The 25,941-nt window shown below is 39.5% G+C and overlaps 1 long non-coding RNA gene across 3 annotated transcripts; it reads left to right on the top strand.

The window, feature by feature from the left end:
* LOC120100929 (uncharacterized) lies at window positions 1-25,941 on the top strand. 3 transcript variants are annotated; one of them, XR_005501238.2, is made up of 3 exons: window positions 6-75; window positions 3,143-5,030; window positions 8,337-8,693. It is a non-coding gene; the product is annotated as an uncharacterized LOC120100929 (long non-coding RNA). The 3 variants fall into 3 exon arrangements; XR_010064396.1 differs by lacking the exons at window positions 3,143-5,030; window positions 8,337-8,693 and adding an exon at window positions 25,658-25,941 and having other exon boundaries at window positions 1-75; XR_010064395.1 differs by having other exon boundaries at window positions 24-5,030.

The raw sequence follows: 25,941 nt of genomic DNA, 5'->3' as shown, positions 1-25,941 counted from the left end.
CAGCAGAATCCTACGATGGTTCTAGAAGTGACTGCTGGAAAGGAGCACATGTCATTTTCTACTCACTTTCCACGGGTGAGTGCAAACCATGATGTCGATTTTGATGCCAAGGTATAGGAAGAGGCAAACTACCTTAGAGAAGATACTAATGTGGGAAAAGTTACATTTGCTTCCCTTCTTTGGACGGAAATACTGAAATGGTTTCATAGTGATATAATTAGAAATCTATGAAAATCACAACATGTGGAGGGTTTTTAGGTAGATAGCTTGCACCCATGCTCTCTTTAAAAATATCATGAAAAAAAAAGTCTTAAAACTGATTTCACAGAGAGGCATTAAATATAATAGTTTATGTAAAACAAAATGAAATGCCAGTTAATGTGCTAGATTTACTGCGAAAACAGAATTACATCAATTGGCCAAAGCTGCAGGGATATGAATGAAAAGAAATCAGGCAGGTCTTATCAATAAGAAACTATTTTTATATTGCTCTCCTGCAGTATGCATCAAACCAATACCCTATTGGTATTGGACAGCTAACTTGTACTTTCCACTTTGAGAATAAGATAAAAGTTATTACAGAACATAAGGACATTTCTGTAGATTCTTCAAGAAGTAGGTGTCCTGAATTAGTTATAAAACTCGGATTTACAAAGAATAGAAATAAAATGTATTGATGGTGACAGAACTAGTTTTTAGAAGGTCTCTTGAATTAAGTTAAAAGTTTGCAAAGCTCTATAGGGTCTGTATTAGAGAATGACACACATATACAATAGCCTTTTAGTGAGGTCATCCTGTCTTCAGTGTGAAGGAACCCAGGGTTAGGGTATGAAGTGACTTGTCTAGGAAGTGACAGAGCTGAGATTCAAACCCATGTTCCTACACCAAGTCCACTGGCTACTTTGCTGGCATGAATTGGTTTCCAGTACACATTTCCAAATCCTACCACAGTTTTCCTTCCTGGAAAAGAGGGAAGAAAGTGATGGAAATTCTTATCTGAAAAAGCTCATGGACTCAATTAGTCCCAGGAGTGGTCCAGTTATGTCGACTGCCTCAGTGTGCTAAGCCCCAGAATCTTCACGGGCAGAATCTAAGGTTTTGGTTATCCATAGTACTTTACCGATGGGAAATCATCCAACGCCTACGTCATTTAGATCCTGTACAGTTCAGAATCAATATTTACTCTACCAACAGTAATTCTGAACACATCTCAACCTTTCAGCTTCTGTGATGCCCATTTCCTCTTTTCCTTCTCTCTCATCCTCACGTTTATTCTCTTCATGATCAGTTTTGGAGCTTTAGATCCTCCATGGTGTCATTGCAGAGCTCACAGGCTGCTTCACAGATAATTTTTCCTTGCTTCCTTCCTTCCTTCCTTCCTTCCTTCCTTCCTTCCTTCCTTCCTTCTTTTCTTCTTCCCTTCTCCCTTCCTCCCCTCCCTCCCTTCCTCCCACTTTCCTCTCTATTTCTCTCTCTGTTTCTCTCTCCCTGCCTTTCTCTCTCTCTCTCTCTCTCTCTATCTCTCTCTCTCTCTCTCTCTCTCTCTCTCTCTCTCTCTCTCTCTCTCTTTCTTTTCAAGAGAGGGTTTTTTGTATAATCCTGGTGCCCATACTGGGACTTACTTTTAGAGCAGGCTGGCCTCAAACTCACAGATCCATGTGCCTCTCTACCTCTGGAGTATTGGGATTAAAGGTGTGTACCACCACCACTACCCAGTCAGATACATCCTCTCAGCATCTAAAATATGGGATGGAAACTTCAGTGTTCCTTAGGCCTATGCGAAACAAACTTTGAAAAGGATTCCAGTGAGTATGGCTTGACCCTGCCTCACCTGGACTCATCATTGGCAAAGGACATGTCAACTATGACTCCCCGGGCCTTCCATCACTTTCTCTCTTTCTTCTGCCTACATCAGGAAAGCACATTAAAAACTACAGTTTACCAATATGGAACTACTGCAGACAGTGGGAAGTTGCTCGATAGTAGGATAGAAGCAGAAAACATTTGGATTGTCACAGCTGCACTCCCTGAATAACGAATGGGAACTTGACCAGAAACACAACTGTGGTGCCATTCTATTTCAGAAGAATGGCAATACCACATACACATTATACGAATAGGCCTACAGCCCAGGCTGTTTTACTTATTAAAGGCATTGAGAGAACCCAGTCTTTGGCATACTTTAATTTTATACATTACCACACACACATACGTATGATCCTTTAAGGATACAGTGAAAATGAGTTTTGCAAATGTGAGTAACTTCTAAGAATATTTCCCAAACCATATTTTGAGGGTTTCCAGTAGCAGAAGGTGTTGTGAGAAGACCTAAGGTTAAATTCTTGGGGTAAATATTTCATATTAACACATCCCTGGAGAGGCAGGATCTATGTGAAAGTCTTCCTTTCAATCAGCATTACCCAAATACATTTGGTCACGGAATGCTTCAAGCACACACACACAACAGAAGACAATGGAAAAGTCAGGAGGGTAGCACAGGATGTTTGACAATATGATCTGAAAGGCCCTCCTTGGAATACATTTTGGAAACCAGTGACCAAAATCATTATAAAACTGCATACATTTGTCTTACACCCCTGATGGGGCAGGAAATTCTTCCAGTGTGTCCCTGCTGCGCTGAGTTAGCTTTTTCAAGTTTCATGGGGGGAGCCAAGAGCTTTAAGCTACTTTCACATGGAAAATAGATCAAAACCTACTGAATAAATACGTTTCTTGATTCAAGTAGAGACTTTTCGGATTCAAAGAAAAAAACATCTTCCCAACATAAATTCATTAGTTTGCTTTAAAAATTGATCATTGCATACTGACTGTAAGACTATTACTCACAAGGAAATGTGTATGCATGGAAAACAGAGGCAAACAAGAGAGAGTATCCTTTCTCGGGGTTAATGAAATCCTGCCTGCTGGTTTTCCTGAATTTTACTTTTCTGACATGGAAACTGAGGTAATATTACAGTCTTTTCAGGACTGTTTGAAAAAAAAATATATATATATATAAAATAGTTCCCTGAAAATAGTTTCACCATTTCTCAATATATTTCAATTAAATTAATTCATTAGAATTCATGTTAATTTAGGGTAAATTTGGTGAGCTTCTACTGAATGAAGGACATCCTTCTAGGTGCTGAGGATAAGGCTGGTAAGCTAAGTAGAATTAAGCTGAAACAGAAGAGAAAGAAACAGAGCTCGGTGGACATGCATGGCTGCTTTTCTTTCCCAGAATCACAATTTCTTCAATAACTAGAACATGGACTTGCCATAATCAGAGAAAATTCTTCAGCTTACTTAATTAGTAGATCCACTGAGGCATTGCTCCTTTTGAAGCACAAGGCTTCACACGTGCTTCCTAGGAACTGATTCCTGAAGTCCAGGAAGAAGAGGGTCACATGCTCCCACCACCTCAAGTCACCTCTCCTGCAGGAAGAGTCTCAATGCTTTGCCAGAATGCACAAGCCTGTAATGCCTCCCCCATAACCTGATATCATGAGAGCTGCGAGAGGCTGCCTAGGCTTATGTGCCTTCCATGAGGAAAATAATTAGATTTGAAATAAAGAGACGTCTACTAGCTGCTTTTTCTAAGTTCCAATGCTCGTGAAGAGCCTCGAAAAAGTATCCCTGTGCTGCCAAGCCTAGTCCCAGACCTGTCCTAATGGTAGATATTTTTGAGCTAGCGGTGCATGCAAGGACAAATCTACTTTGGATGTGGATGAGTAAACAACTGGGACTATCAAAGTATGAATTTCTCAAACAACAACCAGCTTCTCCCTTTCTATTCCAATTCCCATCACTGTTTCAAGGTTTGGGAAATAATCCAAACCTGAGTACTTATACGTCTATAAACACTTTCCTACTATACTCAGACATGTGTGTGTGTGTTTGTGTGTGTGTGTATATGTGTGTGTATGTGTATGTGTGTATGTGTGTGTGTGTGTGTGTGTGTGTTCATGAGCTATGCATGAGTGCATGCATCCTTTTGCATGTGTACAGGGACTTTTGCGTAAAGTGGGTTGCTTACAAGACTCATCCTCAGACAGTGGTTCACCATATCCATTGAGGCAGGGTCTTAGTCAAACTCAGAAATTATTTATTAGACTAGTTTTGCTAGCCAGCTTGCTCTGGGGATCTCCTGTTTCTGTCTTCTGAGAGTGGAATTGTAGACAAGCTACCATACCGACCTAACATTGGTATGCCTTGTTCAGATTTAAATTCAGGTCCTCAAATTTGCCTGGCAAGTGCTGTAACCACTGAGCAATCTTCCCAGTCTCTTGTTTGTATTTCTAAGGTTGTCATTGGTTCAACAACTGTCAAACGGTAGTAATAGGCAATCATTCACCTGACCATATCTTCAGTTCATGCTAATTATACAAGAAGGAATATAGGTATATGCATTAATATTAAGTTAAATGTGCTTAAAAGGATTCTTCAGACTTCTAATTCCTATTAAATTTCTTTCTTGTACTTTTACACAAACTGTATTTTACATAACATCATTTGCCCACACATTATGTTCTTATTAAATTTAATTGACAACAAGGAGGAAAAAAATATGAGTTGCCAATTTGAGGGAATTAGTACTTAAGTAAATAAAAATCAAACCTGCCCCCCACACTGAACAACTAAAGAAGGATCCACAAAGAGCCATAGTCAAAACAAGATCATTAAAGTACAAAATGTACTTTGATTATTTATCTTGACCAGTGTTGTTTGAGTTGAATTATTTATGATAATAATATCCTTATAAATGTACAGTAGGCTATTTTCTGTGGTAATGAAGTTTAAGTAATGTGAATAGCCAACACATTACTCTGTGCTTGCAAGCCTTTTCTGAGAAAAGCTAGATGGAGTATCTCAGCACATTCCATTTATCTTATGATGTCACAATGCGTTCATGAGAGTTTTGAACATTGATAAGTAACCAGAATGGAAACTGTCTCGCGCTGTGCACAGACGTGTAAAAGGGGACTTGAGTAGTCCCTAAAATCACGAGTTTCTTCATATGTTCTGCTATGGTGGGTTGTCATTTCTGCTTGTCACTCGCTATCCTGAAGAGAAGGTAGAAAGAACAAGAGGACAGACTGAGCTCGTTGCTTAGAAGGCTCCTTTGGTACCCTGTCATGGTTGAATAAATGTCAGCATATCTGCAGGCACTTAATGGGTGATATGCAAATGAGTTTAGGAAAGTCCGCCTTCATCTTGATAATACAATGCTTCAGAATACCTACATTATCATTAGACCACTTATGATGTAGTGTTGCCTATGTGCTTTTGATTCTTTGTGACAAATTGTTCGTTAAGGTTTCTGAGTTGTACTGTTTCTCACCTCATGTCCGTTTCTGCGCTGCTTCTTTTCCTCTTTACCGCCAACCCATCGATAGTGTCTCCAGCCTGAGGTTTTTGGAGGGTGATGCTTGTGACTCTCTCACTCTGAGAGAAGAGACTTGATGACTTCTCTTGGGATATATATGCTGAAGAGATAAAGGGAAGCTTTTGGGAACAAACCGCACAGCTGACCTTCATCCCTCCCTGGGAGATAATACCATAGAGAAAAAATTGTTAGCCAAGGGAGTTTTAGTGTTTGAGGAATTCTGTGATTTACTGTTCAATATAGCAAAACTTACTGTAGAAAATACCGTGGAACACCCTGATGTACTGTGAAACACAGTGGGTCTTATCATGTAACTATTATATGAGAGTGTTAGGAAAGACAGGGTTTTTCAGAGACTATTAAGAATGGCTGACAAACTTTTCTCCAATGAACCAAAGCAGACGTTTACCGGCACCTGAAATTCTACTCTTAAATGTATAAGAGGTGTTAGGGGTAAGTTATGTCTTTTCATCATTTGTAGCTTAGTTTCTGCCTTAAAGTAAATTGCTATATGGTGGTTTACTGTCTTATGATTCTAACATCCATTCTGCAGGTTTTAAAGTCTTTTTAAGGAGACTTTGTAGCTGAAGAAGTGTCCTATTAAAGACACATATAGCACTGGGATTTCCAACCTCACATCGACCCCTGATTTAAGTCCCTCTCAGCCTGCCTTGACAGTAAGATAGGATCAGAACTCCACAGATGCAGACACATGTCCTGCAAATTAAGCTCTGATGTCTTTTCTTAATGCAGAGTCTATGAAGTGGACAGACACAGTATTGTACAGTGTGGAAATGTAGTTCCTCTATTCTCTCCTTCCAAACAGTCTGTGATAGACCTGTGCTCTTTCTCAAACTAAACTCCAAATTAGGTTTTCATGTCTAGTATTTTTGGCTCTATTGGCTCTATTCTAAATTGAATACCCACTTTAATTTTTGAGATAAGTCAGGTATTTGCTATATAACTGGATAAATGAACTTTATCCTTCATAGTTAATAGGGATTATTTGGGATAACTAATGACAAAATTGACAGCATTCCTTTCAGGAACAACAACTTTTAAACAATACATAGAAATAAGCAGGTTAAAGAAGAGTGTAGAAATTGAGTAATAAAGGAAAGCGAGAGTTTGTAAGGAAAAGAATTAAATGACAGCGTGCTGAATAAAAGCAGGAATTTGAGGACATCGATACTGATTGATTTTGTATTAATTTTTGAACTATGTGTGTCTATGTGTATCTTTATGTGTGGGTCTGAGGAGATGCAAGGTGAAGTATCCTAGAGTCTAGTAGAGGGCATCAAATTTCCTGGACCTCAAGTTAGAGATGGTTGTGTTGGGAGCTGAACAATCTGCAAGAGAAATACATGTTCTTAACTACTGAGTCATCTCTTGAGTCCTTAGCTGTGACTCTTTTGGAAGATAATAAACTTCAATGCCTGAGTCTCTTCACCTGTGAAATAGATTGTGAGCTTCCTGGTTAATGCCAACTTAGATAGTCACTGGAGAGGATGAAGACTCAATTGAGAAAATGCTTTAATATGCCTGAGCTATCAGAAAGCCTGTAGAGTATTTTACTACTAAGTAATTGATATGGAGGGACCAGGCTTTTATGACCATGGACAAGTAGACACACCTGGTTTCTATAATAAAGCAGATTGAGCAAGCCATGTGGGAAAAGCCACTAAGCAGCACTCCTCCATGGCCTCTGCATCAGTTCCTGCCTCCAGGTTCCTGCCCTGCTTGAATTCCTGTCCTGACTTCTTTTGCTGATAGAACAGTGATGTAAACCAAACAAAGCCTTTCCTCCGAAAGTCGCTATGGCTGTGGTGTTTCATCACAGCAGCAATATTCCCAACTAAGACGGATCATAATCCTGCACACTGTGTGACATTACTAAGACAATCATATTGAGTAGTTATGGGAAGTACAGCAAAAGCCACCCATCATCTAGATGCTTTATATGCAGACAGTGACTGTAATGATGATTTGATCTCTGGATGTTTTCCTCAGTCTCTTTAGAAAGACGTCCTGAGCATAATGGTCAATGATATCATCCCTAAAGAATTTTCCAAGTGAATGTTGATGGTTAAAATTCCATTCCTTCGAGTTGTACTGGAACTCAATGGGATTCGATGCCCAGGGTTAGAAACCCAAACTTGCTACAAAGAAGAATCAAGAAAAATGTTCACACTTGATTTTTATGCTTATATTGCCTTTTGGAAAAGTCTGTGATCCTGACTGCAGAATCTTAGACAATGACTGTGGTTTACCCTCAGGGAAATCAGGAAGTTTCATTATGGAAAGCTGGGGTTGCAAAGATTCCTACTTTCTGTTCAAGAGTGAATCAGAATTAAAGGCCAGTGTAAATCATGACCCACCAAAGCACTTCCCCAATTGCTCATGTTCTAAGGTCACGTTTCAAGAGAATAGACTGGCATATTTGGTGGAGGACATTTCAAGGCAGTGCAGGCTTTAGGAAAGCAGCAAGTTGGTCATGAATGGATGCTTTTAACCAAAGGTCTAAGAACTGAGAGCACAGGTGAACAGACAGACAACATTCGTGCAATTTAAACAGAAAGGGCATAATTAAATTTCCTAGAAAAGACAGAGATGTTAAAAGATTTGTGCAACAAAAATTAATCCAAAGGTCTTTTTTAAAGGATATTAGAAAAAAAGGAATACAGGGCATCTCAAGAATAGGCAAACCCAGTCTGTCACATGCTTAATGGTGGAAAGACACAAATGTGCGTCAATGGTTGGAAAACTCATTTTAAAAATAAACTTTGAAATTTTTGACTGCATACAAACATAAGAAGTATCACTTGACAGAGCTTATTTCAAAGAGCAAAACACTTCGAGGCAATGATAGGCGTGGATCCTGCAAGGCTGGGTTTACCTTGAGATGATGACTAACATTAACAAGGTCTACATGGTACTTTTATTCTTTCAGTCATAAAGAAGTACAAGAGTCACAGGGTTACAGAAGTTTCCACTGAAATTTCCAAAACGAGACTGTAAGTCAAAGAGCTTGTGGCAACATCTGAACCTTTAGCTCCTGTGACCAGAGAAAATAGAGTGAAGCTGTGAAAAGGAAGTTAGAGTTTCACTGGAGCAGAGAAAAACCAAAGATACAAGCATCATGGAATACCCACTGAGGGACACGACAGGCTATGTGCAAAGCCAGCGCAAGAGAGTGCATTTGAATCTTGTAACCTCAGAGCCAAAAGGGTGAGGCCACCAAAGCCCAAGTCTCATTACAGTATCTCTCCAGATACAGGTACCAATAAAAGATGCAGTAACCTCCAAACTGTGATACAAAATAATCCTTTGCATCACATATCTTGGGTTAGATGATTCTCAGATACTTTGCTACAGTAATAGAACACCAACTAACGTACTGTTAGTGGTTCTGTTATTACCTCTCTGGATTACTTTAATGCCTTCCCAACTGGTCTAAAGACTTCAACACTTTAAGATGTTTATTGACTCTCCTCTCAGTTGCTGGTTTTATATGTGTCATATGCACTGAACCTTCAGCTGAAATGCTCCTCCTAGGTACCTTCTGATCTATGTATTCATGTACCACCGTCTTGGTATTCTCCGGTCACATCCTGTAGAAATTCTATTTCTCATGTTTCCCATCTTTCGGTGAATTTTCCTTCTGTAAACTTCATAATTTTGTATAGAATATGCTTAGGTTCTGACTTACCCTTTCTAAGTTATAAGATTCACGGGGTGTGACATTCCTTTCTCTTTTATTGACTGTATCTCGTCACCCCAGATAGTGTCTACATACACCATGCATTTATAATCAATGGACATATGGCAGTTTAAGCAACCGAGAGAAAAAAAATCAGCCAAGGAAAAAGATGAATCAAAGATTTCATTCATTGTAAATGGTGTATATTGATGTTAACACTATATATTGGGAGGATGAGGGTGGGGTACGGGTGAGCATTGCAGCCTGGGTGCAGAGGTCAGAGGACAGCTTCTAGAGGTATGTTCTTTATTTCTACTGTATGAGTCTTGAGACTAAATTGAGGTTTTCAGACTTAGCAACTATTTCTTTTAAGATATTTTCAGCTGAGCAATTATCACAACTGGCATCACAAGAAGCAGAAGCTATGGGCTGAGAGTCAATAGGGAGAATAGCATTAGGAGAGAAGCTTGCGAAGACCGTGGGAGAGGGTAGATCATATAGTCTTTTGCCCTGATGCTAACATTTAAGAGCTATGTACATGTGGAGTTTTCCATTAAGATTTATTTATATTTTCTTGTTCACAGTATACAATCTATATTCTAGCCTGTCTACCGTCTTCAGCTACTGAGGAACTGTGACTCTTGAACCAATAATTACCATCTTCACCCCTCCTGTGTCTATGTGTATGATAACTAACCAGAGGATTTTACACACACCACCAGTCGGAGTGGATATGCAGTCCTTATACCCATTACTTGGTGTTCTAAGATTTGCTTTTGTTTTTAAAAGCTCGGTCCTCCATCCTCTTGTGGGTAAGGATGTCCCTGTATACTGTGAGGGGGTTTAGTGTGACTCTTTAGGGCAGTTATCGTTTCCTTGAAGGGGCTATAAAATGGATATAAGCAAAGAAGAGATGCAGGTTCAGCAGTGGTGTACTAGGAGGTCTGGATTTTGGCAGCCCACAGCAGCACCGCTTTCTTGGTTCTGAACTTCTCTCATGGCTTGAGGAAGTACAAAGAAAGGTGTAACAAACGTAGGATCTGAACAAAAAAAAAGGTGTCCATGTGTTAGGACTGATGCTGGAAGATAAAACCAAGAAAACCAATTAGATCTCTAAGCTTTAGAAGAAAAGGTCTTGTCCAAAGATTTAATATTTCTAACTTTAGCCCCTAGTGCCTCCCTGTTCTTATTGATCTCTGATAGTGCCTGGCTCACTTTCTTTAACGGTCACCCTAGCAACCCCATATCCCAACAGATCTAAGAATTTTCTTCATGTTTTACACATAACTTAGTTGGGAAAAACAAGGCAGCTGGGATTCCTAACATGAAGAGATTTTCTTTTTATAACTGCTAGTTCCACTCTTTAGAACAAAGATATTGGACTCAGGCTAGAGGTCAATAAAAACTGTAACCTACTTGTAAAACCTCTGCTCCTCTTCCGTGCTTCCAAGCACCGTGCTGTCCCCGCAGGCACTGTGAAGTGTACAGAGGATGACGCTTCTGCCGTCCTCATCAAATTCTACCTATTGTAGATGGGATCGTATTTTTCAAGGTTATTATCAATTTTGAAGTTCAAGAAATAAGAGAGAAAAATCAACAGTCGGTGTTTGGGGAGCAAAGAGAACTGTTTTAAATAACTCTGTAAGCCAGTACTCAATTTTACCGCAATATCCAGGAGAATGCAATCAGTGATTTTATTAGATAGGGAAATACTCTAGATGACAGTGTGTGTTATAACAATAAACAGAATTGGAATGAAACATTGCTCTATAGAGCTTAATTTATTAAATGAAAACTTAAAATACAAGGCAAATGTCTGAAAGAAGTGAAAACATGAACAAGGCCAGGAAGTCAGAACTGTTCCCTGGACTGGGAAGATGGTTGAGTTGGTCTCTTGCCTACCTTGCAAACATGAGGACTTGCCTTCAGATAAACAGCTCTCATGGAAAACGTCAGAGTGGTGGTCAGCACTTGTAATGTCAATACAGAACGACAGTCAAGAGGATGATCGCAGGGCCTAGCAGCCTACCTGTCTAGTCAGAGTCAGTCTCAAAATCTAAGATGGACATAACTGAAGCAAGCTTCTGCCATGAAATTCTGTCCTCTACACAGTTATACCCACATGCCCTTCTACACACATGCATACACTCACAGAATAAACAATATTTTTAAAGGAGGATATCGTTTATGTTTAATGTGAAAATCATATGGTTATACATAAAATAAGGTTAAATCTTAAAAGTTTTTAAAATGAATTGGATGTTTTTGTCATGCTTTCGATACAAAATCATCTACATTTTATTTCTCATAATTAATAATATATGGTAATTGCTTGGCGACAGTTATTTACTCTTTATTAAGAGTGCCGTTTTTTTCCAACATATTATAGACATACAACTTGATATCTAAATTTGAAATGGAGGTATTTGTGTCTTTTATTCATTCTTTATTCCACATGTCAAACACATCACAGCAGGTTTTACATATAAGCTTCAAAATGTGAATTAGGAACTCATATAACTCGATCATTTTTATAGTCATGACTGTCTCCTTATCTCCCTCAAATTTCATTTTTATAGTATATAGTATTTGGAGAAGAACAGAAGAGATTTTTGGAACTATGAAGCAGAGCATATATCCATTCAAACACTTGGGAGATAAAAATGAAATAAGAGAGATAAAATTCTAAAGGTAGGCACGAGCAGAGCCTTTGCTAATGTAGCTTCGTAAGGCTCAAGTCCAGTGTATTAGCGAATGGACCTTCGGAAATCTTTTGCCCTCGGTTAGTCATAATTTGTCATAATGAGCGGTGGCACAATATGGTGTGAATATAAAATTGCATAATGTGTGTTAAGCACTTGCTACAGAGCTTTGCAATTCTATTAGATCACCACCACTTCCACTACTAATGTAGTAAGCAGTAAAATAGAAAATATGCCTCTTCCATTCACATATGGACACATTATCATACTGAAGAAAACTAGACTACTTTCTCCAATTTTTTTAAAATTCATTTTAGTGTATGGTTTCAACCGTAACACTTTCTTCCTCTCTAAATTCCCAAGTATGAAATAACACAGGTGTACAATTTATGGAGTTCATGCTCTTATGCCTGCTCTTGAAAGGCCACACATACTCTTTGTGTCGCCAAATTACATTCCACCTGTTTTCATATGTACCTCTTTTATCCTCAAATCCTATCCATCAATTTCCAGATGGCTACACCTCCTTGATCTTATCTGGATTTTACAGTTGTAATTTCCCTGAGTTCCTTGAAGATGATAATATTCCTACATCTAAAGGGAGCCAGTGAGTCAACACGTAAAGTTAAAACTGCTCATGAGGACAACAAAGGTTTAAAGATGCTGTACTTAGCTTTCATTTCCTCTTTCAAGGTCCTTTTGGTTAATTAGTATGTTTAGCTTGCTTGCGTGTGTTTAGACTCTGAGATTCTTATTCTTTTCCATCCCTTTAACTCTTTCCCTTTCTTTGAGTCTTTTGCATCAACTCTATACAATCACCACGCTCATTGCGCCCCCTTCCCAGCCCAGAGAGAATCTTTTTTCTGTTGTTAATGCTCCTAACACTTCTCTACTGAAATCATGCTCAGTGTCCTGCTAGAAGAATTTCAATCAAAGTTTGCCATCTGGTCAATCTTATATAGTAGAGGGATGGCAAATTTAGTGTAACAGATAGAGTAGGGCTTGTTACATATCCCCATGTGCTCCCTGAATTTCCCAGCCTCTTGTAATTAGTTTGAAATTGGGTAATGAGTCCTGGCTGATAGTCGGAGGATGAATGACTTAGGGCTCCTGTATAAAGGAGCAAATCATAGAAGCTACAGAGCAATGGCAGATGACAGATGCACCGATGTTGGTGAGTCCTTTAATGGCTACAAGCCCACAAATATACCCTTAACTACTGGTGTACGTACATCACGATTGTGAAATGTATGTTTGTAGTGTAATACATGATGTTTCTGATTAGGCATCAGTCCTCAACATACCCCAGCCATGGTCAATTAAACTAAGTAGTGATTAACTTAGTAGAAAAGTCAAGCCACCAGTACAGGCAACAGCACTGAATCACGGCTGCCATTTCTCCAACAGTAAAATCATTTCCAGGAATGACTGCTTTTTAATGAACAGAGTCAGATAAAACATTAACAAGAGTAAAAGTAATCAAAACCGTGAAGGTTTTGTGTGGCTATGCATGCTTCATTAGTGCAGTACTGGGATGGGGCATGGATGGCTTTCAAACATTTGGTAAGCAATGCCCATTCAGAAAAACATGAGTTCTATCAACTGACTGACACAGAGCATAGATACAGACGAGTCATATTATCAGACTGTTACTTGGACTCCTTTAAACATCTGAACCTTGTTCTAAATAAAAATTGGGATTTTTCCATGTGCCATGACTCCGTTTCATATTTTCATAATCTGCCTACTTACATTTGAGGGAAAAAGGTGGAATCAAGACATGATTTTTCTTTGGTTCTTCAAGTTTAATTGGATCGAGAGGCTTTTATGGAAATACTCTGTTTCATTTAAAAGTAAAGACACCTTCTTAGCTAATCTAAGATGGGTATTTGGAAATCTGCAACCAGAGAAAGACTCATCAGCAGAGCACAGTAGTTTCTTTGGGAAAGTTGTCTCTATCTGAAGCATTTGCAATAAGAGAAAAGGAAAAAGCAGCCATTGGCTAAGTGCACCTTTCTTTGCTTTTTAACTTTAAAGCTATAAATAGGCCCTGGGAATTTCCTCCCTGTGACAAACTCACCAACCCTTCAACGTCACATTTAAGTTTAGTAGTTCTACTCTCTATATCCACATATCCTAGAGCTTCTCAGATCCCTCTAGGGAAGTGTGTGGCAAACACTATGTTCAGACCAGGAGTTTAACCTGTTCTTGGGAAAATTTTTATCATGATTTCTGTTCCAATAACATGTATTTTGGTAGTTCATGAAGAGGGTACTCTGAGATATTAAAAGGTAGACATTTGTCAGAAACTGCAGCCAGGGGCAGTGTTCTTTACAAACATGACCAAGCAGATTATTAGAACCAAACATGTATAGTTTGCTTCAAAGAGAAACCGTTCATAGTTGTACGTAGGTGTGCTGGATTCTTGACCACCTTATCCATGTATTTAAGGGTCATCTTTGACACTAGAATTTAACCTGTACCTCTTTCTATCACATACATATTCTAAAGATTTTTCATATACCTTTCTACTCACTCCAGTATGACTGGATCACAGCTCGTTAAATGTTTCCTAGCCAACTATGTTTTCTCTTAAAATAAAGCTAAACGGCCATTATGAACCTTAATCCATGACTTATTGCTATTTATAGTATCCATCTCACTCTCATCATTCCAGCCACATTGACCGTCTAAAACTATGATTTGCCTTCTTCATGCTTCCTTAAACCACAGGGCTCTGGTACACACTGCCACCTCCTTTGGAACCTGAGTCTCTCTTGCCTTCATCAGCCCCTTAGTCAAAGTAGATGTGCAATCTTCCTTCAATGAATCCTCAGTGATTCTTGAGAAATGTTTTCTCTGGGGTCATCTTGTATCATTTTGTATGCCACTAATCAAAATTGGAATTCCATTTTTCTTCACATGATGACATATACATATATATACATGTATATATATATATATATATATATATATATATATATAAATTAAACTCCTCTTTACAAATGAATAGATCCTGACTGCTTGTTTCTTTTAGAACTGGATATATAATAAGTATCCAATAAATACACATTAACCAAATGAGTATAACTTGTGAATGAGCCTCAGCCTTCTATCCGAAAATCTTTCATACTTGCTATGAGGATGTGTGAGATATGGTTCATAAAGTGCTTTGCACAGTGCCAGGAACTACAAGTATTCTCTATAAATAATAACCACAATAAAAATAAAAACAATATGATCACATGTGATTTCCTTCTTTAAATAGCACCAGAGAGTCAGTCTACAGAGCAAGTGATTTGGGGTTTTTTTTTCTTTTCTTTTTGGTTGCATTTTAATGAGCTAATCATCAATGCCTTTGCAACCAGTAAAGTTGTAAGGTAGATAGCCAGGTGGGGTTAATAGTAGATTAAGCAGAAACTGAAGAATGAAGTTTAAGATCAAGCCTAGCAAACTTCAGAGAGAAACTGGTCTGCCAGCCCCGCACAGTTGGCACTGCAGGGTGACAGGATTTCTGCATCTACAGGAACAAAGAAGCACTAAGCACAGTGCAGACCAGAGATTCCACTTTCCATACAGAGTCATGTCACGAAAACAACAGGTAAAAGAGGCTGAACTGTGAGGATACAGTAATCCCTTCATTCTATCTCACTAGTCAGGTAAATAACTCCTTTCGAATATGAGTAAAGAGGCAGGTTAATGAAAAGGCAAAAATTCCAAGTCAAATGGAAACCCACCCGTATGTAATGAGACATTGAGGTGCAGGAAGGTGGCTCATTTGATAAAGTACTTCATATGCACGCCCGGAGATCTATACATAAAAGCTAGGCTAGCAATTCTTGGGGTGACATTAAATTTCTGTAGGACGCTGGCCAGCCTGTTAAACTGTCCGAGTAAACTCTAGGCTCAAAAGGAGACCCTGTTTTCAATAACAGAGATGCAGGCACACAGCTTTGGTAGCAGTACTTAGGAGACAGAGAGACTTGGATTTCTCTAAATTCAAAATCAGCTTGATCTCTGGCCTCCACACATGTGTGTACACATTTGTATGCATAGCTCCACATAAATACATATACACACACATACACACACTACACACATACACACACATATACACACATACACACACATACACACACTATACACACACACATACACACACATACACTACACACATACACATACACACACATACACACACTACACACACATACACACACACATATACACACTACACACATACACATACACACACATACACACACATACACACACATACACACACATACACTACACACATACACATACACACACATACACACACATGCACACACATACACACATACACACACATGCACACACATACACACACTACACACGTACACATACACACACACACACACGCACATCAGAGAAGAGCCTTTGATCCTTGTTTATGTTCATGTTAAATATGATATGCATCTTCCTAGAGTCCCTCTTTCCATGAGAATTTTCAGTGTAAAGTCCTGTGCGGCCAAGGTGTAATGTGTGTTTAGAACTACAGTATCACTTCAATGAACTTGATGAGCCTGAGGCTCTGAGAAGCAGTGACCTCATAGGCATGGAGTACCCCCACCTCTCCATGCTATCTTTTCACCTTCAACACCTCTGTGATCACTGCCTGAATCAAATGGAGTTCCTTTAATCCTGTTCTCAGGCTTCCTTTCTGAAGGAAATATTTTGAAGTATATATGATATTTAAAATGAAATTCTATGAGCCCATTTGAAAGTCATTCATCTGCATGTGAGACACTGCCTGCTGTTTCCCTGTTATCTGTTCTCTTTCCCCGTATATTAATAGGAGTTTAGTGGAGCACATTTCTCAGATGCTGTTTGTATTGGTTATGGCTATTTAAATTAGGTGCTGGCAAACAGAACAAGAACAGAAATAATATTTATAACTGCAAATTTCCCTACTTGTAAAGAGTGCATTCCCCCTTTTCTGATTCTATCCCTATTAGCTGGAATTTTAATATAATGGCCACATTAAGTCAGTCCTCTTCTATCAGAAGGTGCGGCTTTGTGTGAAGGGTGACAGAGAAAGAGGGAACCAACGCACTAAAGCACCAATCAAGATGAAAGTGTAAACCAAAGACCAGTGAGTGCAAGAAATATATCCTCATTTCATTTAAATCATCACCATTCAGTTCACATAGGTATAGGCTACTTGTAGTCTGGTGTATATTGTAATTATTTTTAATTAGTTACTAGAGAAATGTGAATGAGGCACAGAAACTTTTTTCTCTCTCCCTACCTCTCTCACTCCTTTTCTCTCTTCCTGTCAATCTCCTTCCTTGTTCTTTACCTTGTCTGTCCTTTAAAAACAAAACAATTGCTTTTATTAGGGCTTGACAAATGGCTCAGAGGTTAAGAGATCACTGTTCTTGCAAAGGACTAATTTTGTTTCCTGATACCCATGTTGGATGGCTCACCACTGTCTGCGTCTCCAGCTCCAGGATGTTCTAGTGTCATCTGGCTTTTTTCTATACAAACTAGTCACGTGTGTGTGTGTGTGTGTGTGTGTGTGTGTGTGTGTGTGTGTGTGTGTAGGTCAGCATACTACTCACAGGATTCAATTCTCTCCTTCCTCCATCTAAGTCCAAAGGCTGAAACTAAGGTCATCAGGCTTGGTGGAGATTGCCTTACTCGGTCTCTTAGGCATTGTTCTAGGGTTGCAAAGACACATCATAACCATGATATCTCCTATAAGAGAAAGCATTTAATCGGGGGCTCACAATTTTAAAGGGTTAATTGTGATCATCACAGTGGGAATCAGAGGGGTATACTGCTAGAGCAGAAGGTGACAGCTTTACATCTGACACAAAGTTAGCAGGCAGAAAGGATAAGACTGGGTCTTGCACAGGCTTTTTAAACCGGAAAGCTTATGCTCAGTGATTTACCTCCCCCAACAAGACCATACCTAGTGATCCTTCCCAAAATATTCCACTCCCCAGTGATTAAGCATTCAAACGTATGAGGCTATTGGCAGGTGAGTGCCTTTCTTATTTAAAGCATCTCATTGAATAATTTTGCCATCACACTAGGATCATGTTTATAGTTTGTTTTTGTTTGTAAAAAAAATTTACAGGAGTGTATGAAGTGTACATTTGTGCCCTTGTGCCTGTACATTTGGAGGCCAGAGGTCAATAGTACTTGCCTTTCTCTATTGATCTTCACTTTATCATCTAGAGACAGTCTGTTAGAAAACCTGATGGTGGCAGTTTTGGTCCAACCAGCTGGCCAGTGAGGCTGCCTCTGCCTCACAAAGGCCAGATTATAAACATGCGTGACTACACTTAGCTTCCATGTGGGTACTGAGGATCTTGATTCAGGTCCCCATGCCATACAGGAGACACATTACTTACTGTGCCATCTTGCCAAACCCTCATTCAAAGGTTGGGCTCTAGAACTATTCCTTAGTCAACTTTAGCTGTTATAAAGACTCAGCTGACTATGTGCCGACCATGGGCCAGGCCCTTTAGGGTAACTAAAGACTTAATGATTTTAATGAGGCTGTGTGTGGTGTGAAAGCAAAGTATAGTCTCTGCTCCACTCTTTGTCCCCATATTTCCTTTACACAGGAGCAATTCTGGGTTAATACTTTTAAAATGGTTGGGTGGTCCCATTCCTCAACCAGGAGCTGCGCCTAACCCCTGGATATGTCCTCTGCAGGTTCTCCCTCCCCTTCGTTGGGTTTTTCAGCTAATGGCATCCCTGTGGGTCCTGGGGGACTCTTGCTTTCCTGGCATCTGGGTCATTTTGGTGGCTACCCGCAGTTCCCCATCACCCATTGCTACACACCTCTGTTCTATTTGCTGAACCTTTTCCCTCTCCCTCCTTACTCCCTCCTAAGTCCCTCCCTCCCTCTACCTTCTTTAATTAATTTGTTGCCCCTTCTAAGTAGGACTGAAGCATCCACACTTGGTCTGCCCCACCTGGCATCCATCCCATATGCAGACACCAAACCCAGACACTATTGCTGATACCAAGAAGTGCTTGCTGACAGGAGCCTGATATAGCTGTCTCCTGAGAGGCTCTGCCAGAGCCTGACAAATACAGAGGTGGATGCTTGCAGCCAATCATCATCAGGCTGAGCATGGGGACCCCAGTGGAGGAGTTAGGGGAAGGAGCTGAAGGGGTTTTCAACCCAGAGGAAGAACAACAATACCAACCAACCAGACGACCCCCCAGAGCTCCCAAGAACTAAATCACTAACCAAAGAGTACATGGAGGGACCCATGGCTCCAGCTGCATATGTAGCAGAGGATGGCCTTTCTGGCATTGCTGGGAGGGGAGCTCCTTGGTCCTGTGAAGGCTGGATGACCCAGCGTTGGAGAATGCTAGGGGAGTGAGGCAGGAGTGGGTGGGAGTGTGGAGGAGCACTCTCATAGAGGAATGGAGGGGGAGGATGGGATAGGGGATTCCAGAGGGGAAACCAACTAAGGGGATAACATTTGAAATGTAAATAAAGAAAATATCCAATTAAAAACAACAACAAAAACAAAAGCAAAGTACTGTTTTGGAAGCTGAAAGTTCTGTAAATCAATTTCATTTCCATCCCATCAGTCTGCCATTCTTCCTCCAAGTCTATTGACTGGACAGTCACCCACTGATGATCTATACGGCACAAGCTATTGGGTGTCACATTTCTAGATGTTTCTAAAAGCACACAAAAGATAAACACTGGGTTTCTAAAAGAAGGAGCACACAATGTTACACCACAATCAACAGTAACCAGGAAAAAATATTTACGAGCATGTGTGTATGTGTAAATTATTTACACACATATGTTCATGTGTAGACAAAAGAAGGGAGACACATTTTTCCCCACAAAATCCATTTTTCCTTTATCAGTTAATTTTTTTCTTAGCCATAGTTCCATCCACACACCTACTAGTTAACTATATGGCATTTAGATGTGCATAGAATCATAAAGTAATACAGGAAAAATGTGAAGGAAATGGAAAGGAGGGGAGACAGGATGGATGGAAGAGAAGAAGGAGGAAATACAGCCAATGATTACCAGAACCTTGGTGTAGTGTGAGGCACTTGGGCGCCTGAGTTCATGAAAGTTAAACTTCCCCAAGGCAGAACAAAGTGTGCCTCCTCCTTAGTGCCCACTATTTGTGAATATGGAGGAAGAACCATTTTAATAACCTTCAAGTGAAAAAATGGTTCAGAGATAATCAATGTCCTACATGCACACTGATCACAATTATGGCAGCATCACAAAAAAAAAGTTTTTCTCTAAATCTCTGTATGTTTCCATCAGAAACTGCCATCACATAGGGCGTAGGGACTCCTGTGTGGACTGAGGGCTTCCCCCACTGGATTGTGAACACAGAGGCTAAGTCCCTAAGCTAAACCACAGTTGTTCCTTTGTTTAGGCTCAGTAAAACTTTCCTGGTCAGACCTTTTACCCTGTCATGGAGGTTATAGCTAAAGTCATATCTATAAAGTAGTAAAGGGTAAGTGGGAAAATGTCTCAAATTTTCATTTGAAGAGGAATGTAATGGTGGCTCCTGTACATTTCAAATCAGCAGCTCTAAATTATTATATTCGGTTCATCAACATATGCATACGAATGTTCCATATTGTAGGTTTATCATTATTGCTAAGATAGCTCAGATCAAGGACTAACACGATGATGTCATTCACACGGACTTATTTCAGGCAGAGACCCTGTTACTTGCTTCCTTGAAATAATTATAGATAGTTTTCGAAATGGAGCTCAATGGAAAGAGCTAATATTTTCTAATTAATTTCTTGAGGAATAGTGTCTTTATTATATGACTCTGAAAGTTATATCAAGGTGATTTCATAAGATTTTTTTTTCATTTTGAACAAGGGTTCTATTCAATTTTTACATGTAAATTTTCATCCCTACTATCCATTTTTACTGTAAATCTAAGATAAAAGAGTTTTTTTCAAGCCTTCGAGCTGTAATCCAATGTCATATTAGAGAACTTTAATACGTTTTAGAATTTTATTCCATATTCCAGAATTCTCGAGTCACTCACGGTTGTGCAGCAGTTAGAGGCAAGGGGAGAAATCTAGAGCTCTAAATGGTATTTTAAGCAATTTCTTTTATTTCCATTGAATAAAATCATTTAAAGTAGAAAATGTCTCTAATGAAACTGTTTCAATTTCTTTTGAACTTCCTGGGTTTTCTACAGCCTCGCATGGCCTGAGAATGACAAGGGTTATGAAAGGCGCATGGTAGAGCAGAGCTCAGCACTCCTGTATGAGGAAAGATAGACATACGAAAGGAAGGGTATAGACTTTTCCCAATCTTTTGGTTGCCTTTTTAGCCTATTGACAGTGTCCTTTGCCTTACAGAAGCTTTGCAATTTTTACAAGGTCCCAATTGTCGATTTTTGATCTTAGAGCATAAGCATATGTTCAGAAAATTTTCCCATGTCCCTGAGTTCAAGGATCTTCCCCATTTTTCTCTTCTACTCGTTTCGGTATGTCTGGTTTTATGTGGAGGCTCTTGATCCACTGGACTTGAGCATTATACAAGGAGATAAGAATAGATTCTTTGCTTTTGTCTACATGCTGACCTCCAGTTGAACCAGCACCATTTGCTGAAAATGCTATCTTTTTTCCATTCGATGATTTTAGCTCCTTTGTCAAAGATCAAGTGACCATAGCTGACTGGGTTCATTTATGGGTCTTCAATTCTATTCCACTGGTCTATCTGCCTGTCTCTGTACGAACACCATGCAGGATTTATCACAATTGCTCTGTAATACAGTTTGAGATTGGGGATGGTGACTCCCCTAGAAGTTTTTATTGTTGAGAATCGTTTTTACTATCCTGCTTTTTTCTGTTATTCCAATTTTCTCTTTCTAAATCTATGAAGAAATAAGTTGGAAGTTTGATAGGGACTGCATTGAATCTGTAGATTGCTTTTGGCAAGATGGCCATTTTTACTATATTAATCCTGTCCATCCATTAGCATGGGAGATCTTTCCATCTTCTGAGACCTTTCTCAATTTCTTTCTTCAGAGACTTGACGTTCCTGTCACACAGATCTTTCACTTGCTTGGTTAGAGTCATGCTAAGGTATTTTATATTATTTGGGACGATTGTGAAGGTTGTCACTTCTCTAACTTCCTTCTCATCCTGTTTTCTTTTGAGTAAAGGAAGGCAACTGATTTTCTTTGAGTTAATTTTTTATCTAGTCACTTTGCTGAAGTTGTTTATTAGGTTTAGGAGTTCTCTGGTAGAATTTTTGGGAACACATAAGTATACTATCATATCATCTGCAATTAGTGATATTTTAACTTCTTCTTTTCCAATTTGTATCGTTTTGACCTCTTTTTTGTTGTCTAATTGTTCTGGCTAGGACTTCAAGTACTATATTGAATAAGTAGGGAAAGAGTGGGCAGCCTTGTCCAGTCCCTGATTTTAGTGAGATTGCTTCAAGTTTCTCTCGATCTAGTTTGTTGTTGGCTGTTGGTTTGCTGTATATGGCTTTTACTATATTTAGGTATGGGCCTTGAATTCCCAATCTTTCTGTAACTTAAACATGAAGGGATGTTAAATTTTGTCAAATACCTTCCTCAGCATCTAATGAGATGATTCTTTGAGGTTGTTTATACAGAGGGCTAATGTCTAATGCAGACAAAGAACTCAAGAAGTTAGACTCCAGAGAACCAAATAATCCTATTTAAAAATGGGGTACAGAACTAAACAAAAAGTTCTTAACTGAGAAATATGGAATGGCTGAGAAGCACCTAAAGATGTTTAAAATCCTTAGTCATTAGGGAAATACAAATCAAAACAGCCCTGAGATTCTACCTCACACCAGTCAGAATGGCTAAGATCAAAAACTTAGGAGACAGCAGATGCCAACGAGGATGTGGAGAAAGAGGAACACTCCTCCATTGTTGGTGGGACTGCAAACTGATACAACCACTCTGGAAATCAGTTTGGTGGTGCCTCATAAAATTGGACATTGTACTACCTGAGGCCCCAGCTATACCACTCCTGGGCAGATACCCAAAAGATGCTCCAACATATAACAAGCACACATGCTCCACTATGTTCATCGCAGCCATATTTATAATAGCCAGAAGCTGGAAAGAAGCCAGATGTCCTTCAACAGAGGAATGGATACAGAAAATATGGTATATATACAAAATGGAGTACTACATAGCTATTAGAACAATTGCTTCATGAAATTCATAGGCAAATGGATGGAACTAGAAAATACCATCCTGAATGAGGGAACCCAATCACAGAGAACACACAGATATGCACTCTCTGGTGGATATTAGCCCCAAAACTTGGAATACCCAAGATAAAATTCACAGTCCATATGAAGCTCAAGAAGAAGGAAGACCAAAATTTAGATGCTTCAGTTATTCTTAGAAGGGTGAACAAAAGACTTATGGAAGGAAATACAGAGAAAAAGAGTGGAGCAGAGACTGAAAGGAAGACCATCCAGAGACTGCTCCACCTGGGGATCCATCCCATATGCAGCCAGCAAACCCAGTCACTATTGCTGATGCCAAGAAGTGCTGACAGGAACCTGATATGGATGTCTCTGAGAGGTTCTGCCAGAGACTTACTGGTACAAATGAGGATTCTTGTAACTAACCATCAGACTGAGCATCAGGACCCCAATAGAGGAGTTAGAAAAGGACTGAAGGAGCTGAAGGGGTTTGCAACCTGTAGGAAGAACAACAATACCAACCAATCAGACCCCCAGAGCTCCCAGGGACTAAACCACCAACCAAAGAGTATACATGGAGGGACCCATGGCTCCAACGACATATGGAGCAGAGTGTGGCATTGTCTGGTATCAAGAGTAGGAGGCGCCCTTAATCCTGTGAAGGTTCTTTTCCCCAGTGTATGTGGAATGCTAGGGTGTTGAGGTAGGATTGGCTGCGTGGAAGGGGGAGCATCCTCATAGAAGCAGGGGGAGGGGAGAACTGGGAAAGGGGATAACATTTGAAATACAAATACATAAAATATCCAATTAAAAAAAAGAAGGGTATCGCAATAATGCATGAATGAACAGATAACAAGCACTGAATGTATGCTGCTTCATGATAGCTAAGAGCAGGCAGTGGACTCCTGCATCCTTTGAAGTTACTATGAAATGAGTAAACTCTGTTTTGCCTAATGATTTACATTCTCCCTTTTGCTACCTGTAGTCACCTACATCTAAAATTATTTTGAGAAAGCACAATGCAGACTATCAACATTCACTATTAATACAATGTCTTACACTGTAAACAATGTAACCCTGTGGAAAGATTGGCATATGATCAAAGAATTGCCAAAATTAGACAAGAGGAACAGGTCAATTCAAGCACTGTGCAGGAGAGTAGTGGGCTATCTGCCTTGGGCTAAGAACCAGAGATATTTTATGTAGGTGCTATCATTTTTATTTTTCAGTTTCTGCTCCTCTCACCATGTAAAGTAGGGTAGTGCTTATTGGTCAACGTTTGACATAGGCTGTGTATAATGGGTTCACAGAGTGACAGATTAGTGGGAAGAGGTCCTGACTGGTTATGCTAAGACATGGCACTCCTTCAATATTGCCCATGCTTGGGTCAGGTTTTAAGCATCTGGGTAGCTGGAAAAGTGTTTATTTGGTCCACAGTGAGCTGCTATTTCTTTTGTGACAGCTAAAGGATGATTCCAAGACAACTTTTATGCTGTAGAAAGTTCATGCTAGGACTGTTGCTTCCATTTAAATTCTCAAAATTGATCTTCTCTCCATAATACTTCTTTTGGCATAGGTACTATTCACAGTATATGTGGTGGTTTGTTTGTGAACGTGCTCCGCAGGCTCATATATGTTTGAGTTTATTGTCCTCCAGTTGGTGGAACTGTTTTAAGAAGTGTGGCCCTGATGGAGGAAGGGTGTCAACTGGGGAAAGGCTTGATGTTTCAGAATAGCATGATTATTTGCAGTTAGCTCTCTCTCCCTGCTTCTGCCTTCTGCTTGTGCATCAAGATGAAAGCCTTCAACTACTGTCCCATGTTGTCCTGCCTGCTGCCATGCTCCCAGCCATGATGGTCATGAACTCTAACCCTGAAACTATAACACACTCTTCTGTAATTTGCCTTGGTCAAGGAATCATATCATAGCAAGAGAAAAGTAGGACAGTGAGCTGTAATACCTCATTGTATTTTTGCCATTATTGCTGCTAGACTCTTATTGTTGTCGAAATACATTGTGGGAAGTATGAAAATACTCTGACAATAACTTTTGGTGATATTAGAAGAGAAAGAAACTACAGGACAGAGAACACCTCCTATACCATTTAGCTTATAATTTGCTGTGCAAATAATGTTTACAGATATCTAGATTCTTGCATTACACCACACATGAAAAAAGGACCCTTCTGTAGTATAGATTGAATAAATTCCAGATAAAATTATTCCTATCAGATATATTTTCACATATGCATTACATTGACAAAGCACATGTACATAAATGCACTCTCTCTCTCTCTCTCTCTCTCTCTCTCTCTCTCTCTCTCTCTCTCTCTTTCTCTTCCTGCAAGTTCAGTAAGCACTTCTTGTTACTTTCTTATTTTTACTCCTTACTTTTAATAGAAGAGGTCAGATCTACCTAACTCAAGGTGAAGGAAATATTCCTCAGGGATATGGAGACCTCATAGAATCTATAGGAAAGCTTGAAATGACTACCTATCTGCTCTCAGGAGTGAACCTGAAATGGTAAGAAGGGAATGGTCTTACAGCAAACAATAAGATCAATTGTTGCTAGGACATATGATGGATGGGCCTGTATACAACTAGACAATCATGATTCACAACAGAAACACTATTTGGACTTCTTTCTAGGTTTCAACCCCAGTGGATAGAGTGCATCACTTCAGTCCAGTGTAAGATACTATTCCAGTCCAGAGAACCGGAAATGGGTCCAGAGAGGAAAGAGGGAAACCCTACCCCAGCAATACTAACAACAAAAACAGTCACTCAGGTCGCAGTGCAGTGTACTGTGTAGAAAGAGGAGGAGCACAGAAGCTGCTGCATTTCCTTCTACATGTTCTTCTGAATAGACACAAAGGACTTCACAGTGTTCATGTTCTGGACCTTAATATTAAAAACCAGAGGTTATGGCCAAA

This window comes from Rattus norvegicus, chromosome 2, assembly GCF_036323735.1.
Source record: "Rattus norvegicus strain BN/NHsdMcwi chromosome 2, GRCr8, whole genome shotgun sequence".
Taxonomy (NCBI): domain Eukaryota; kingdom Metazoa; phylum Chordata; class Mammalia; order Rodentia; family Muridae; genus Rattus; species Rattus norvegicus.
The sequence above is the reverse complement of the archived record's forward strand: the minus strand, read 5'-3'. Positions and strand labels throughout refer to the sequence as shown.